We start from the raw sequence: 14,819 nt of genomic DNA on the forward strand, positions 1-14,819 counted from the left end.
AGCAGTATCCACCGTGCTGGACAAAAGAACTGAGCGATCTCAGAAAGAAACCGAGAAAGTTCTCCAACACAAGCTATGTAACCCGGGAATGGGAACCATACAAAGAAGCGCCAAAAGCATAAAAAAACAATATATAAGGCCAAGAAAGACTGCGAGTCACTGGAAGACATAAAGGAGATTAAACAAGATTCTCGCCAAAGGGCACACAAACTCTACCCACGATATAATTACGAAGGTAGTTCCTTCGGCAGTCAAAGCGGTCGGGATTTGCTTCAGTACGTCTTCGTTTTTCGTAGCGAAAGGTTGTGAGCGGACAAATTTTTCTCTAACATTAAACCCTTATGCAAGATGACATTTTTCTAAACTATTTAATAATTCTATTTTAAGACAAGAATATACTTTAGGATTAAGCATTTATGCAAAAGACTTGCCACGCAAAAACAAAAACAACGGCTCATTTCCAACTCGAAATTGTTAAAAATTAAATCATAAAATAAAAATGTTCTATTCGTCTTATTACAAAAGGAAACTTTAAGGTCCATACATCATCTAATGGTTAATCAACACATTCTATTGTTGTCCCGCTCGTACTTACTAAGTTTAGTCCCTCTCAATCGCACTCATTGCTATGATTGAAGAAGTACCAGATTTTCCCGACGGAACTACCTTTTATAATTGTATCATGGCCCTACCCTCATCAACAGAGCAGACGGTACCACAACAACGACAGTGGAGGGGTCCCTAGAGCTTCTAGTTGATACTCACTTCCCTCGGAACCCGAGGAGGAAATGAACACTCAAACAGACACGCCAACGAAAGTCATCGTTACCACGGATTGAATCCAGTGGACAATAGGTTCTTTTGATAAGTACAAAAGCCCGGCAATGCTACAATCAGCCAAGAAAAGCATCTGTAGATGGCTAAAAGCCATTTACGAAGCTTGTATAAGACTGACGCACATCCCGCTCCTGTGGATGGAAGCGAAAGTCATCTTCATACCGAAACCAGGCAGAAGGGGGCACATTCTAGCAAAGGATTACAGACCGATTAGTCTCACGTCCTTCGCCCTGAAGACGCTCGAGAGACTCCTGGACGTCCACATCCGGGAGAGACAAGAGGGACATCGACTATCGGATGCGCAGCACGCGTACCGTAAATTGAAATCAATATAAATCAGCACTAAACGAAGTTGTACATAATGTCAAGAAGACATTACAACACAAGCAATACACGATGGCAGCCTTCCTAGACATCGAAGGCGCGTTCAATAACTTGAACCCCATCTCCATCCAGAGCTTCCTCAACTTGTTAGGTATTGAGAAAGGCATAGGAGAGTGGATCGGGGTTATGCTAAAGAGTAGGACGATCACAGCTGAACTGAGAGGCACTCAACTCATGCGGACTGTGAAGAGAGGTACACCTCAGGGCGGGGTTCTATCGCCCCTTCTCTGGCTTATAAACATGAACGCGATATTAGTAGATCTCAATATGGGTAGAGTCAAAGCAGTTGCATATGCAGACGATGAAGTGCTGCTAGTATCAGGACCCTATCCTGACGTTATTACCGAAATAAAAGCAGATGCGCTGGGTCACTTAAACATATGGGTAAATGTTTGGAGTCAAACGGGGACTACACCCAAAGATTATTATATGGCTCTACACAGCAGTAGTACGGCCAAAACTAACATACCTTGCCCTAGTATGGTGACCGACAGTAACTAGGGCATACAGAGAGTGCGGGGGCCGTGCGAGCAATGCGCTCATGCCCTGCGACTGCTCTCAATGCTATTCTGACCACAATGCAGATAGAACTGTTTGTAAAGGACACTGCAGAACAGTGCGCGGTAAGACTGAAAGGAATACGGCGCCGGGCACTGCAAGATACTTGAATGTATCAGAATAAAAGCAAACGATCAAATGGACTACATGATCGGGGACTTGAACTTCGGGCACGCTTTCTCGATTTCATACCCAACAAGGGAAGACTGGAGCAGGGACAAGGTGGCAGTAAAGAACGAGGTGTCCCTCTACACCTATGGCACCAAGATCAGCTGTGGGATAGGGGCTGGGATCTACGCCGAGAATTGGGAGATTGAAAAGGTATTCAATCTCTCGGACTTAGCGACGGTCTTTCAGGCTGAGTTGCTAGCCATAAGGGAATCAGCCGAACTCTCCTTACGGCTCGGTTCAAAGACACCAAAGTACGGATCTACTCGGATAGCCGAGCGGCTTTTAAATACCTAGCTGCCGTGAAAACAAACAGAATGCAAGAAGGCCCTTAATAGACTTGCTGAGAAAAATGAGGTACACGTAGCCTGGGTACCGAGACACAACAAGATCCCAGGGAACAAAAAGGCAGACGAACTAGCCCGTGCAGGCCAGGCAGGGCTAAGTACGGACATCGAATTACCGATTTCCCTAAACGCGATCCAGACAAGGATCCATGACAACTTCAAACAAGGAATGGCTAAGAAAGAGCGAGCACAGGAGGTCAAAGAAATGTTGGCCGAGATCCGACAAAAAAAGAACCAGTGAACTGCTATCCAACAGCAATCGGGATATAAGCAGAATCACGGCAGTCACCACAGGACATTGGGTAATTTTATCGCATGCAATGAAGATGGGACTGCCGCAAAATACAATCTGTAGATGCTGCAACCAAACTAAAAAGCAAGAAACACCGGAATATCTGCTTTGACTTCCCACTTTGGTACCTACCAGATGGATGAAAAGCTGAAGGTATCGGCAATCCTAGACTTCCTTACTGACTCAGGAGGGTACTGAGAGTGATCGGGACTACAAATAGTCAACTGAGGGTGTGGAGCCAAAAGCAGCTTAGCACTAATTGGAGGCTCTATTCGTGGCCGGTTGTTGACCGATTTCCCTGAATTTTCTTTATCGCGTAGATTGATCTATGCAGAAGCAAGTGAAGCATAATTTGTTTTTGCCTTAAGGGAGTAAACACCCCTGATATTTTTTAAAAATCTGATTTTTTTTTACTTAATCTTGATGCCGATATTCTTAGGTCACTTAAAGACATCGGTCTTAAAAATATCTCATTACTTGTGGATTCTACAGCCATTAGAAGTGAGCGCTCCCGGTAAACCTTAGAGTACTTTCTTTATCTTCTTTTGCGTTTTTCTCAAAACTACGTTTTTTAAAACGATGTACATGATTTCTCAAAAACTGCAGGACCGATTTTTTACACAGCTTCTCTATAACGTCCACTATGGCATGACGTAGGCTTTTTTGGGATTATTTTTGGTTTTATAGTTATAAATCAAAAATTTCGAAAAAAAAAAAAAAAATATTTCAAAGTGCTCCCACTTCCTCAAAAAAAAATAATTCCCAAAAACGGCTTCGTCATGCTATATCCATACTTAAATAGTTTATTGTTTTCGAATTTCAGATATTAATTTGGGTGTGCAGCCTGTACACCATCCGACCATTCCCTAAAGAAAATTCATTTTTTGACTGGCTATATCTCCGCCATTCGTAAATATTTTTTTTTCTTTCAATAAGTATTTTTTAGTTTAACATATGTACTAATAAATAAAAAGTTGTATTCTTAATAACTTTGTCAAAATGAATTTTTGAAAAACCCTCAAATTTTCGGGCCTTCAGGATGGTCAACCCCCTTAATTTTAATGGTAAAATATTTAATATTGTTTTAAGCGAAAATCTCATAAGTTACTTTATATAAGTTTAAACATTTTGTTGGTATCGATGAAGGTTTTCAACTGTCTGGAATTAAGTTTATTAATCTATATCCAAAATAAAAACATATTTTCTGTTGCTTTTAGCATTGTCCCACGAACCGTTATCTTTTGTTTAAGTTTCTGTTTGTTTCCTAATAGATCAATCTATGCGATAAAAAAAAATTTAGGAAAAACGGTCAACAACAACAATAATAACTAAAAGAAGATTGGCGAAGAAAATAATTGTGAATATAAATACTTTTGACCACCCCTGTATAGGTGTTCATGTGTTAACATTCTGCCAAGGGCCAGCAAAGCTAAGAAGTACAGTTTTTATCAAATTTAAACAAATAGAATAACAAAACATACTTATAACTTTGTTTTTAGTATTATAAATTTTAATTTTAAAGATTTGGTGTACGGATGTAAAAATTACGGCTTGTAATTGCCTGCTTATATTACATTCAGGTAACGAGTATAGTATCAGAATTATTACAATTATTATACATATAACATAATTAATCAGGTATTGCCCGATATGTGATGCACATTTAACACTTTTAGCTTAAAGTGACTTTAATTTAAGCCTTTTAAATTCTTGGTAAGTCTATCAAAATCTACTGTATGGATTATGTACTTGGCCTTGAATGGGCTCCAAACAATTTTCGGTATATCTGTGATGTCCCTTACATAAGCTGATGATACAGTCTTTCTGACATTAAATTATATTGTGCCATTAAAATTTTATCATCCTTACGAGTGCAATAAGAACTTAGCGTTAAAATTCCGTCCTCTGGCAAATCAATTGAATCCATATTTCAATTTCCACATTGAATTCTTGCTTTAGCATTAGCATTTAAGGCTTACTAAAGACCCAAGCGATTTTAGGCTCGATTTTAACCAAATACGAATTGGTATCTAATATTTGCTTGTATATGCAGTTAGCTGTTCTACCTGGTTAGAGTGACTTTAGCTCACATGCCATGACATTAGCGTTACTCCATGGCCAATTCCTTTCGCAAACTCTATTCTGAGCCTGCAACTTTTGACAGTTGTTCAAGGTCCTTGATGTCATCAAATAGTATGAATCTATCTAAAAGTTATAAACTAAGCATTCTAATTTTAAATTCACCATAAGCAAACCACACTGGTACTGGAGTAACATTGTACAGTTTTGATGGATACCTGCTAAATATAGGGATATTAACTTTTATTATCATTTTTTTTTGTCGATAAAAAGATCTTTAGCAGTCAAGATCGGTTATTTTTCCTGGTTACATTAAAGCCTCACACAGCCTTTCCCTCATCTTTGATATTTCATCTTTTAACTGACTTTGCTTAATCAACAAACTTATGATACCCGCTTGTGTTTTTTTACAATCCTCAGTCAAGTTCGACAACTGCTTTGCCAACATAAAAAAGTTTGTAGACTCCTGAAATACATAATAACTTTCTTGAAGTGCAACCGTCATATTTTCAATCCGCTTATTCATTTACCTAAAATCTTCACTAACTACCTCCTGTCGAAATTTTCTATTTTGTTATTCTCCTCTATAGGTTAAATTACTCCTACAGTGGTCGTCCTATCAGACAGTCGTCTGATATTTATCAGTCGTTGTCTGATAAATATAAGGGCGTGAGTTTGGTCAGGAAGTCAAATTATAACGGTTATTTGTTTTATTTCTTATTGCTTCATATTGGCAGAGACATAATTCTGTCAACGTTGTCTGGGCGTGGTCATGAGTGAGACAGATAGTGTGTTCATCATAACTCACCATACTGTGCGTGTGTATTGGAAGACAAAGAGAAATTGAAAGGGGACGCCATGAGTTGTGGAGTCAGTCTGGTTGTAAAATTTCGTGATCATGCCACGCGCCAGAAAACGGATAATGGATCTTCGTCATATTTATATTTACTGAATTGTAAACGTTGTTATTGTTTTTCTTTGCTCACTACACAAAAAACCGAGCAATCTGAAGCAATTCCGAATCTGCAACCAAAATAATTGTAGGAGATATAAGCATATTACGCTGAAATTGGTTTCGTTCTTTGCAACATTCAAGAAAAAATTATAAATTTGTTAATTTTCAGGTGATATTACAAAAAAATTAACTATTTATCGTAATAGATTTTACTTTAAATTGTGGATACATTAATAAACTGTAAGTAAAACTCACCTTAAACTAATTGCAATTATTTTCACATTTTTCTGACTAAAGTCTAAAGTCTATAACTTCTGAAGCTGCCAAAACCGCCATCTACACTATGCTTATACTCTGCGTCTATCTATTCTTAATCAGAATTAGTGTTTGTGGGGAAGATAACGAATTTGTCTAGCTTAAGCAATAATAACTAACGCTCGAATTAGGTTGATTAAATGCTGTGTATTTCGTTTTCACTTCTCTGGTCGGAGCTGCAACTACCGATCGAATGCTTGACTTCAACATATATAAAAACGCTTACAATGTAGCTTGGCATAAGGATAAAGCAACAGAAGAAGAAGAGATAGAGAAATAGATAACGAAAGAGAAACGCTAAGAGCGCAACAGGTGCAGCCATACACCCATGCGCGCATGATTAGGCGCTAGCGGTCTGCTCCGAACATACTCCCCCCGTTGGAAGAGGTACTGTTCTAACTATATCGGCATCGTGGGGCAGAACGGCTTGATACGCATTTGCGGCCTCCAATTGGCCAATAACTCTTCCGCAATGTGGTCAGCAACGCTTGTGATCCTGCATGCGAAAATCTCTTGTCGTTAGAGAGCTGTTGCATTGCTCTTGTAGCCAAGAAGGCAGCTGGCTTTCCTACGGCAGCAAGTGTCCCATCATTAGAATTATTGGTAGGATCCTTGACGACGGCAGCTGAGACAGACTGAGGAGTAGACGCACTCGGCAGCCCTCCAGACACGATCCAACCAAGTTTGGTGTTCTGAAGAGTTGGCAACGCGCTATCCAAATGAATTTTTCCCGTAGCCATTATTTCAAAACAGAGGGCAGCACCAATTATGAGATCTATTCGATCTGCTCGATTGAAGTGAAGATCAGCGAGCGATATATTTTCCGGAATTTTCCATGATGTGGCATTTATGTTGAAATGGGGCTGATACTCAGTGATTCTATCAGTCACAACCGCGGAGAATGAGGCACGATAGCTTGCATACCGGGATTGCGCTTGAATGTCGACTGTCCTATCACAATTCAGAGAAGATTTACCAATCCCAGAGACTAGTGTATGGGACTTTCAATGATTTGAATTGAGTTGATTCGCTAGGCGAGAAGTAATGAAGTTTAGCTGAGACGCCGAGTCTAAAATTGCTCGGCAAGGCACAAATTCTCCAGCCTTATTTCTCACATATATAGTAGCGGTTGGAAGCAACACGTAATCAATGGGCAGAATATTTGTGGGTTTTGGTGGAGGGTTTGATGAACGGTGATCAGGTTGGGATGATGAATGCGAACATGATGCTATTGCTGATGAAGACAATGTTGATGGCTGAGAGTTCAGAAGTGGATCGGATGATAGAGATGAGACGGTGGATGGGACAGATGATGAATTGACAACATTTGCAGTGCGTTGACTTGCATTGCTGCAAACTGTGCCCCTTGCGCAAACAATTGGGGCACAAGTGCAACTTCTTTGCTTGTCTAAATCGAAGATGCGGACTCAAATTTACAAATCGAGAGCATTTCGGCAAATAATGATCCCTCGCATCACAAAACGTACATAGCGGAAGATTTGAGCTAGCAGCTGAAGCAATGAAGCTATACCTATGCAGCCACCTGCTGGCTTGGTGTTTGCGTTATCAAGGCTTGATCCAAATTTTCCATCATCCTACACCTTCTCTGCAAGAACGCCTCCATAGAATCCCACGTAGATAGATCGTTGATGGACCAATCCTCTGATCGAGCTTTCGTGCGACGATGTGAATCAGCAACCCGTCCAAGATTTGTTTCGTATTGGCAAGGGTACGGAATGCTCGCAGATGCAAATTCATGCAATCGCTTAACTCCCGAAGACCCTTGGCTGATCCCTTCTCGACACCCTTTAACCCAAATATTGCTTGTACGTGTGCCTGAAAATGTAGAATTTTATTATCGAATCGATTTTTGAGTAAGTCCAATGCCTTTCTATAATTGGCATTCGAGGGCTCAAGCGAACGTATGGTCTCTAGAGGCACGCCGCTTAAACTTGACCTTAGATATTGTAATTTTTCAATATCACTTAGCTCTTCATCATTTCCGATGACCGTGGTGAACGTCGCAATAAAATCCGGCCAATCAGAATAGGATCCATGGAACCGAGCTATCTTCAAAATTGGCAATCGAGGCTTCCTAGATCGGAAAGAAAGATCTGGATGGTTAACAATGTCTATGGAAGTTGAATTTGCAGCTGTTGCAGCCGGCAATTGCGAATTGCGAAGCGCCGCTTCGGTTTATCTTCGCTTTCACATCCATGAACGCCGTGGAGAATTCGATCCGATGGTCGCTTGCTATCTTCGAAAAGTCAAATTTTTCCAGCGAAGTCTGTGCGGAATCAAAGGCCAGGTTTAAAGAATTAATCCACTCCAGCCGCGCCAGTACATCAGCTTCATCAAACTGATCTACAGTCTCTGGATTTATATAATAATTCATCGAGCTCAATTGCGGATTGGGCTTTGGCTCGGTAGAAGTCCACTTCACTTGGCGGTTCATTTTGATTCTGAACCGAGTTTTCCGTATTGGACATTTTTATTTTCTCAAGCGAAAAGAATTAATAAAAGAAAAATGTCTGACCGCTTCGGTATGTATGAACCCGTTTAGTTTTCACCGCGCAAAGTTAGAGGTTAATCAGCGTCACCGAGATGCAACGGAACCTCGACAATGTTGTTGTTGTAATTGTCTGCCTCGCAACAGCGGAGTTTTGGCACACGCGCCTCTATGCTATATATGCATATGTATATATATGTTTAATAGGCGCTATTTACAACGCTTAAGCGCGAGCCACCTTTGTATACAATGTTTGGCACAACACAGCTTTTGTGTTACAGCGCGATGTAACCGAAAATCAGCGGTCGGCTATATGCTCTCAGCTTGTTATGTACAAGGTATGTGTGTGAGTTTGCTTGTGTGCTTATGACCGAATGCCAGTAAGCGACAGCGAAGCAAAGCGATTTGTTTAAATAATATTAAACAGCGAACACCGGGTTGCAGGCTCCGAGCCAAAGAATCACGTCGGGGTCACCAAAATGTTTATGGGGAAGACAACGAATTTGCCACCCTTAAGCAATAATAACTAACGCTCGAATTAGGTTAATTAAATGCTGTGTATTTCGTTTTCTGTTCTCTGGTCGGAGCTGCAACTACCGATCGAATGCTTGACTTTAACATATATAAAAATGATTACAATGTAGCTTAGCATAAAGATAAGGCGACAGAAGAAGAAGAGATAGAGAAATAGATAACGAGAGAGAAAAGCTAAGAGCGCAGCAGGTGCAGCCATACACCGATGCGCGCATGATTAGGCGCTAGCGGTCTGTTCCGAACAATTAGTTTTGATAGTTTTCAAATTATTTGATTATTATATTAGGTTCAAAAGTTATGATTTTTCGCAACGTTAAATTAGAAAAAGCGCTACTATGCCGCGGGAGTATTTTTAACATGGAAACATAAAAAACTTGTAAGATTGATCAAAATTGAACGAATTAAGCATATTCGACTGCAAACTGGAGTAAACGCAATATTTGTAACTATTATGAAAAATACATGTTTTGTTTTGATACCAGTCTCTTAAGCGGTAGCAGATTGCTTAGACAGAAGCAAAAGCTTAATAAAATACCACAAATAATGCAAAAATAAGAAATATAATGCAAATGGAAATATACGATTTCCAATTAAGTTACTATTCAGATTTGAATTAGCGCTTTCTAAAATATCCCGAGCGCGATTTCCGTGAGAATCTACTTCAAATTGAAGAAAAAGCTAGAATGGCAAGGCGAAGTTTATATGCCCTTGCAGATTTAACTTCGATCAGTAGGAATTAATACAATTTAAATTATATATATTTATGTTAAAAAACCATGAATAATTGCCTGCTTTTATTTCATTTACCTTTACATATTCTATTTACAGTTTTAGATTCATAGTTTGGCATTTCCGTTTTGCAAACAATTACAACTACATGATGTGGTCGCCAGATTTTCATCAAATTTATTTATATAAAATGGCTTTATTTATATAAATTTGATGAAAATCTGTTGAAATCTAAAAAATTTTTTTTGGAAAAATGTTTAAATTGTTCATATGGCTGCTATATGATATAGTTGTCCGATACGGCCCCTTCTGACAATATACACGTGAGAGTGTATAGGAGACTAACTGCAAAGTTTGATTTATATAGTTTCAAAACTGAGAGATAAGTTTGCGAAGAAACGGACAGACAGACGGACAGACTGACAGGCGGACAGACGGACATGGCTGGATCGACTCGGCTGCTGATGCTGATCAAGAATATATATACTTTATATTGTCGGAGGTAACTCCTTCACTGCGTTGCAAACTTCTGACTGAAATTAGATTATCTTGCAAAGGTATAACAAGCTTCGTAGTCTTTCTCGACCTTATCCTATAGCGCTCAGATTTGGTCAAGATGATTTTTCCACTTATGCTGAGATGGAATGGGCGCTGCTGGATTGCAGAATTTTGAGTCGACGACAGTCAAAGGTCAAAATAAATGTAATAATGATTTTTATATGTTTTGGTAGTTTCGAAATGGTTTATAAGTTCGACATTTATTTATTTAAATTTAGAATTTAGGAACCAATTGGAATCGTAGTATAGCTATAAAATAGCTAATAAATATTTGACAAAAATTTTACAATTATTTAGAAACCTTTGATTTTGTTTAAGGAACACAACGTTAATTAAAAAAAAATGAAGTCAATATCTTCAACTATTTTTATTTAATATCAAAGTTGGGCTTTAAGTTTGTACGCACACTTTTTCTGCTAAGTGTACATATGTAAAGGTCTGGCAACTGCAGATCACCGCAGAAGCTTTCCCAGTGTATGTATGCATGTATGTGATGCTGTGGTGTTTGCCGCTTGGCGCAGAATAGCTTGCCAACTGTATGTTTGTGGGAATATATATATGTGGAAATTGTCGCTCAGAATAGCGACAATTTATAAATTTGATGTAAATTACTTGGACGGAAAACTGTTGTGTCGGTATATTTGTGTTTGTATAAATTTAGGTAATTTATATTACATTTGAGTGTATGCATGGGTGTATATATTTACTTAAGTGTTGGAAATATAATTTTACGTTTGTAAACATCGTATTTATGCGCCTTAGTGTAACCACATTATTATAAGATATCGTTAAGTATATCGATATATCAGAGACCTTGAGGCTAATTTGCGAAGATTTTCTGGAGATAACCTGTCTGTTCATGCATGAATACGTGAGTTTGAACTGGTGGCAGCTATGCACGGATTAAACGACTTGCAGCGTTGGTTGTTGAGTAATCGTGTACTGGAGGGCACGGCTCGCTCGTACATTATGCTGGAGAAACCCGGTACTATGAAGGAACTTAGTGAGCATCTGAAGAAAACCTTCACTTCTACAATATTTCATTGTGATGAGTAGTATTGCTGAGCAAGGGGCATTTGAGGACACAGACATCATAAAGTACATTGTTGATGGGCTACAGGATCATACCGGATGTGCCGCTCCACTCTATTAGTGCACTTCCCTTGATAAATTACGCGAGAAGATGATGCGATACCAACTCGTGCACGTGGAAAACAGGCGAAAGACACCGGTAGCACCTTTGTGTCCGGTTATACCTTTGCGACAGTCACCTGTAACTAGACCCATGAGCTCTGGAGGAGAAACCGCAAACATAAAATGCTTCAATTGTTGATTAATGGGACACTTCAGCAGTCAGTGTCAGTAGTCGAAGCGCCCGGATGGAGCTTGTTTCCATTGTTTCGAGACTGGGCACCAATATCGGCAGTGCCCAAACCGTAGGAGAACAGCTGCCCTCTCAACTAGTGACGGGAAGGACGAGAAGGAAGGCGACGACGATTCCATTGGAGGAAATTCCTTTATTCAATTAGTAAGCATACGATTACCTAGTAAAGAGGGATGCACTGATATTGATAACATTTTTGCGTTACTAGATACCGGAAGCCCAATGAGTTTCGTAAGCAGGGGCGTTATTCCGCAAGTAGTGAAGGATGAGCGCTTAGTGAATAGCAGTTTTCGCGGCCTTAGCGGCCAAAGAATTTTGACATTTGGAAAAATAGAGATCTTACTTTTGTTTAAGAATAAGTATTATAGCATTGAAGTTTTTGTCATTCCTGATTTCATATTACCAACACCTATATTACTAGGCAGAGACGTACTCAAACTTTTGTCACTTAAATTACTTGTAAGAAAAACTGTTAAGAAAAAATTATCTCATGAATTACCAGTAAAAAGTGATACTACGTCATCATCAGATCCAATCTGTGCATCCCTATTTACTAATAAGCTGAATTTAAACAAGAACATAGTTAAAAACAAGGATAGGCAATTATCTGTAAACGCAATTGCAACCCCGGTGAAGCCTCAGGTGTTTCAGGAAAGGATGCACGAGTTTGCGAATTGTAGAACATCCTCAATTGAAAATGACTTGGTTAACGTAGGAGGGGAATTTGGTAGTGCTTTGATGCGAGACTGTAGTAAAATAATACAGAGCCAATATATTAATAGGTTTTCTAAAAGTTATGGTGCGCCAAAAATGCAAGATGTACATCCGCCTTACAGACTCTACACCATTTTACTGTGCCCCTAGAAGGTTGTCATATCGAGAGAGAGAAATAGTTTCTGATACAGTTAATCAACTTTTGGCCAATAGTATCATCCGACCGAGTAATTCGCCTTATGCCTCAGCTGTGGTTTTAGTTTAAAAAAAAGATGGAAATGTAAGAATGTGCGTTGATTACCGTGGACTGAATAAGAAAACAGCTAGAGATAATTTCCCGTTACCCCTTATCGAAGAGTGTTTAGAATACCTTGAGGGTAAATCCGTGTTCTCAGTTATAGATCTCAAGAGTGGATTTCACCATATTTGTGTTGAAGAAGAATCTGTGAAGTATACTGCCTTTGTAACTCCAGATGGTCAGTTCGAATACTTGAGAATGCCTTTTGGCCTTAAGAATGGTCCAGCTGTTTTTCAGAGATTTATTTCTGATGCTTTGAGAGACTTAGTCAAGAATCGGCAGATAGTCGTTTATATGGACGATATTATCTTAGCATCATACTCTGTGGAGGAACATAAAGCGATATTAGCAAGATTGCTAGGCCGACTAGTTGAGTTTAACCTTGAGATAAATTTCAAAAAAAGTAGTTTTCTGCAGGAGAGGATAGATAACCTAGGTTACAATGTCAGCGTTCAAGGAATTTTGCCTAATGATACACATTTAACGGCTATAAAGAACTTTCCGGAACCAGTTGATAGCAAGACGCTACATTCCTGTCTCGGTTTATTCTCATACTTTAGGAAATTCGTTCGAAATTTTTCGCGTGTAGCAAAGCCCTTAACTGACCTTCTGAGAAAAGGTGGGCCATTTCCAATGTCGGGTCCCGAAAGGAGTGCATTCTTGGAGTTAAGAACGGCGCTGTCGAGTCCTCCGGTTCTGTCAATTTTTAATCCCCAATATGAAACTGAGTTACATACCGATGCGAGTTCCCACGGATTTGGGGCTGTTTTAATGCAGCGACAACCAGACACGAAACTACATCCTGTCTTCTTTTACTCAAGAAAGGCCACTGCAGCCGAGAATCATTACCATAGTTTTGAACTTGAAACCCTAGCAATTATATATGCCTTGCGCCGGTTCAGAATATACCTAGAGCATAAGCCTTTTCTAATAGTAAACGATTGTAGTTCCTTGGTTGAAACCTTGAGTAAGAAATCTATAAATCCTCGTATTTCCCGTTGGTCCCTTGAATTGGAAAGCTTTAATTATTCAATAGTCCATAGGCCGGGCTTGAACATGGCCCATGTAGATGCGTTGAGTAGACAAACAGAGTTACTAAGCGAGGTGGTTAAAGGAATTTCTGATCCTTGCCCTATTTTGTCCAGGCCTGTTGTGCCTTCTGAACCTTGTGGTTCTGTTGAGCCTTGCGATCTTTCTGGAACTTGCAGAAAATCTGCACCTTGTGAACCTTGTGAATCTGAAAAACCCTGTGAGCCTTGTGAAATTACTGAACCTTGTGCAACTACGGATCCTTGTGAACCTAGAAGACCTGTTGTTGCTTGTAGTTCTAAACGTCGAAAATCAGCTAGATTCGCTCCATATGTTGAAGAGATTGTTGGAATCGTAGGTGCCTCCCCATATATCAAACCGAGCAGATTAGAGATCCTGAAATTCGTTAATTGAGAGAGAAGCTAGAGAATGATGAAATTGAAGATTTCGTGTTGTTAGATGGAATAGTATATAGATCAAAAGATAATGAGGAACTATTGTAGTTGGCTAGCAGAGAGCCCATCTATGTTAAGCCCATCTATATTAAGCCAATGTATGTTAAGCCCATCTATGTTAAGCCAATGTATGTTAAGCCAATGTATATTAAGCCAATCTATGTTAAGCCTATGTTAAGAGATGTTAAGATCATGTGAAACAGGAGAAGTAGAACATTCGGTTGCGTGGAGTGAAATAAAGAAGTATGAATTAAAACGCTCGGTTATACCTGCCACACTATGCATGTGTGTTCCAAGCCGAATGCAGGAAGAAATAATTAGGAATTTCCATGAAAAATTAGGTCAGTTTGCGACAGACAAATGTGTTGAAAAACTGAAGGAAAGCTATTGGTTTCCCGGTATGAGGAGAAAGGTTGACCAGTTTATCAAGAATTGTTTACAATGTATTCTACATTCAGTTCCAAAAGGTATTCATAACAAAACGCTTCATAGTATACCTAAAGCTCTAATCCCATTCGATACAATTCATATTGATCACCTAGGTCCCCTTCCGTCCATTTATTCGAAGAGGAAACATTTGTTAGTTATCATCGATGCTTTAACGAAGTTTGTGAAAATATATCCTGTCAACTCTACTAGTACTAGAGAAGTGAACTGTTCCTTAGGGAAATATT

General features: G+C 39.3%; 1 protein-coding gene and 2 pseudogenes across 2 annotated transcripts in view; 1 reads left to right on the forward strand and 2 right to left on the reverse strand.

Moving 5' to 3' along the window:
* Window positions 1-14,819, reverse strand: part of LOC147644103 (uncharacterized) — a 47,106-nt gene that overhangs the window by 6,535 nt on the left and 25,752 nt on the right. The window lies entirely within an intron of this gene.
* On the reverse strand, window positions 7,467-8,333 carry LOC147644104 (uncharacterized; annotated as a pseudogene).
* Window positions 9,314-14,401, forward strand: LOC147644105 (uncharacterized; annotated as a pseudogene). Its single transcript, XR_015271049.1, has 2 exons — window positions 9,314-9,324; window positions 11,075-14,401. The product of XR_015271049.1 is annotated as an uncharacterized LOC147644105 (transcript).

The sequence above is a fragment of the Drosophila serrata genome, unplaced genomic scaffold (genome assembly GCF_035046125.1).
Source record: "Drosophila serrata isolate PLE 108 unplaced genomic scaffold, ASM3504612v1 contig_229, whole genome shotgun sequence".
NCBI lineage: Eukaryota > Metazoa > Arthropoda > Insecta > Diptera > Drosophilidae > Drosophila > Drosophila serrata.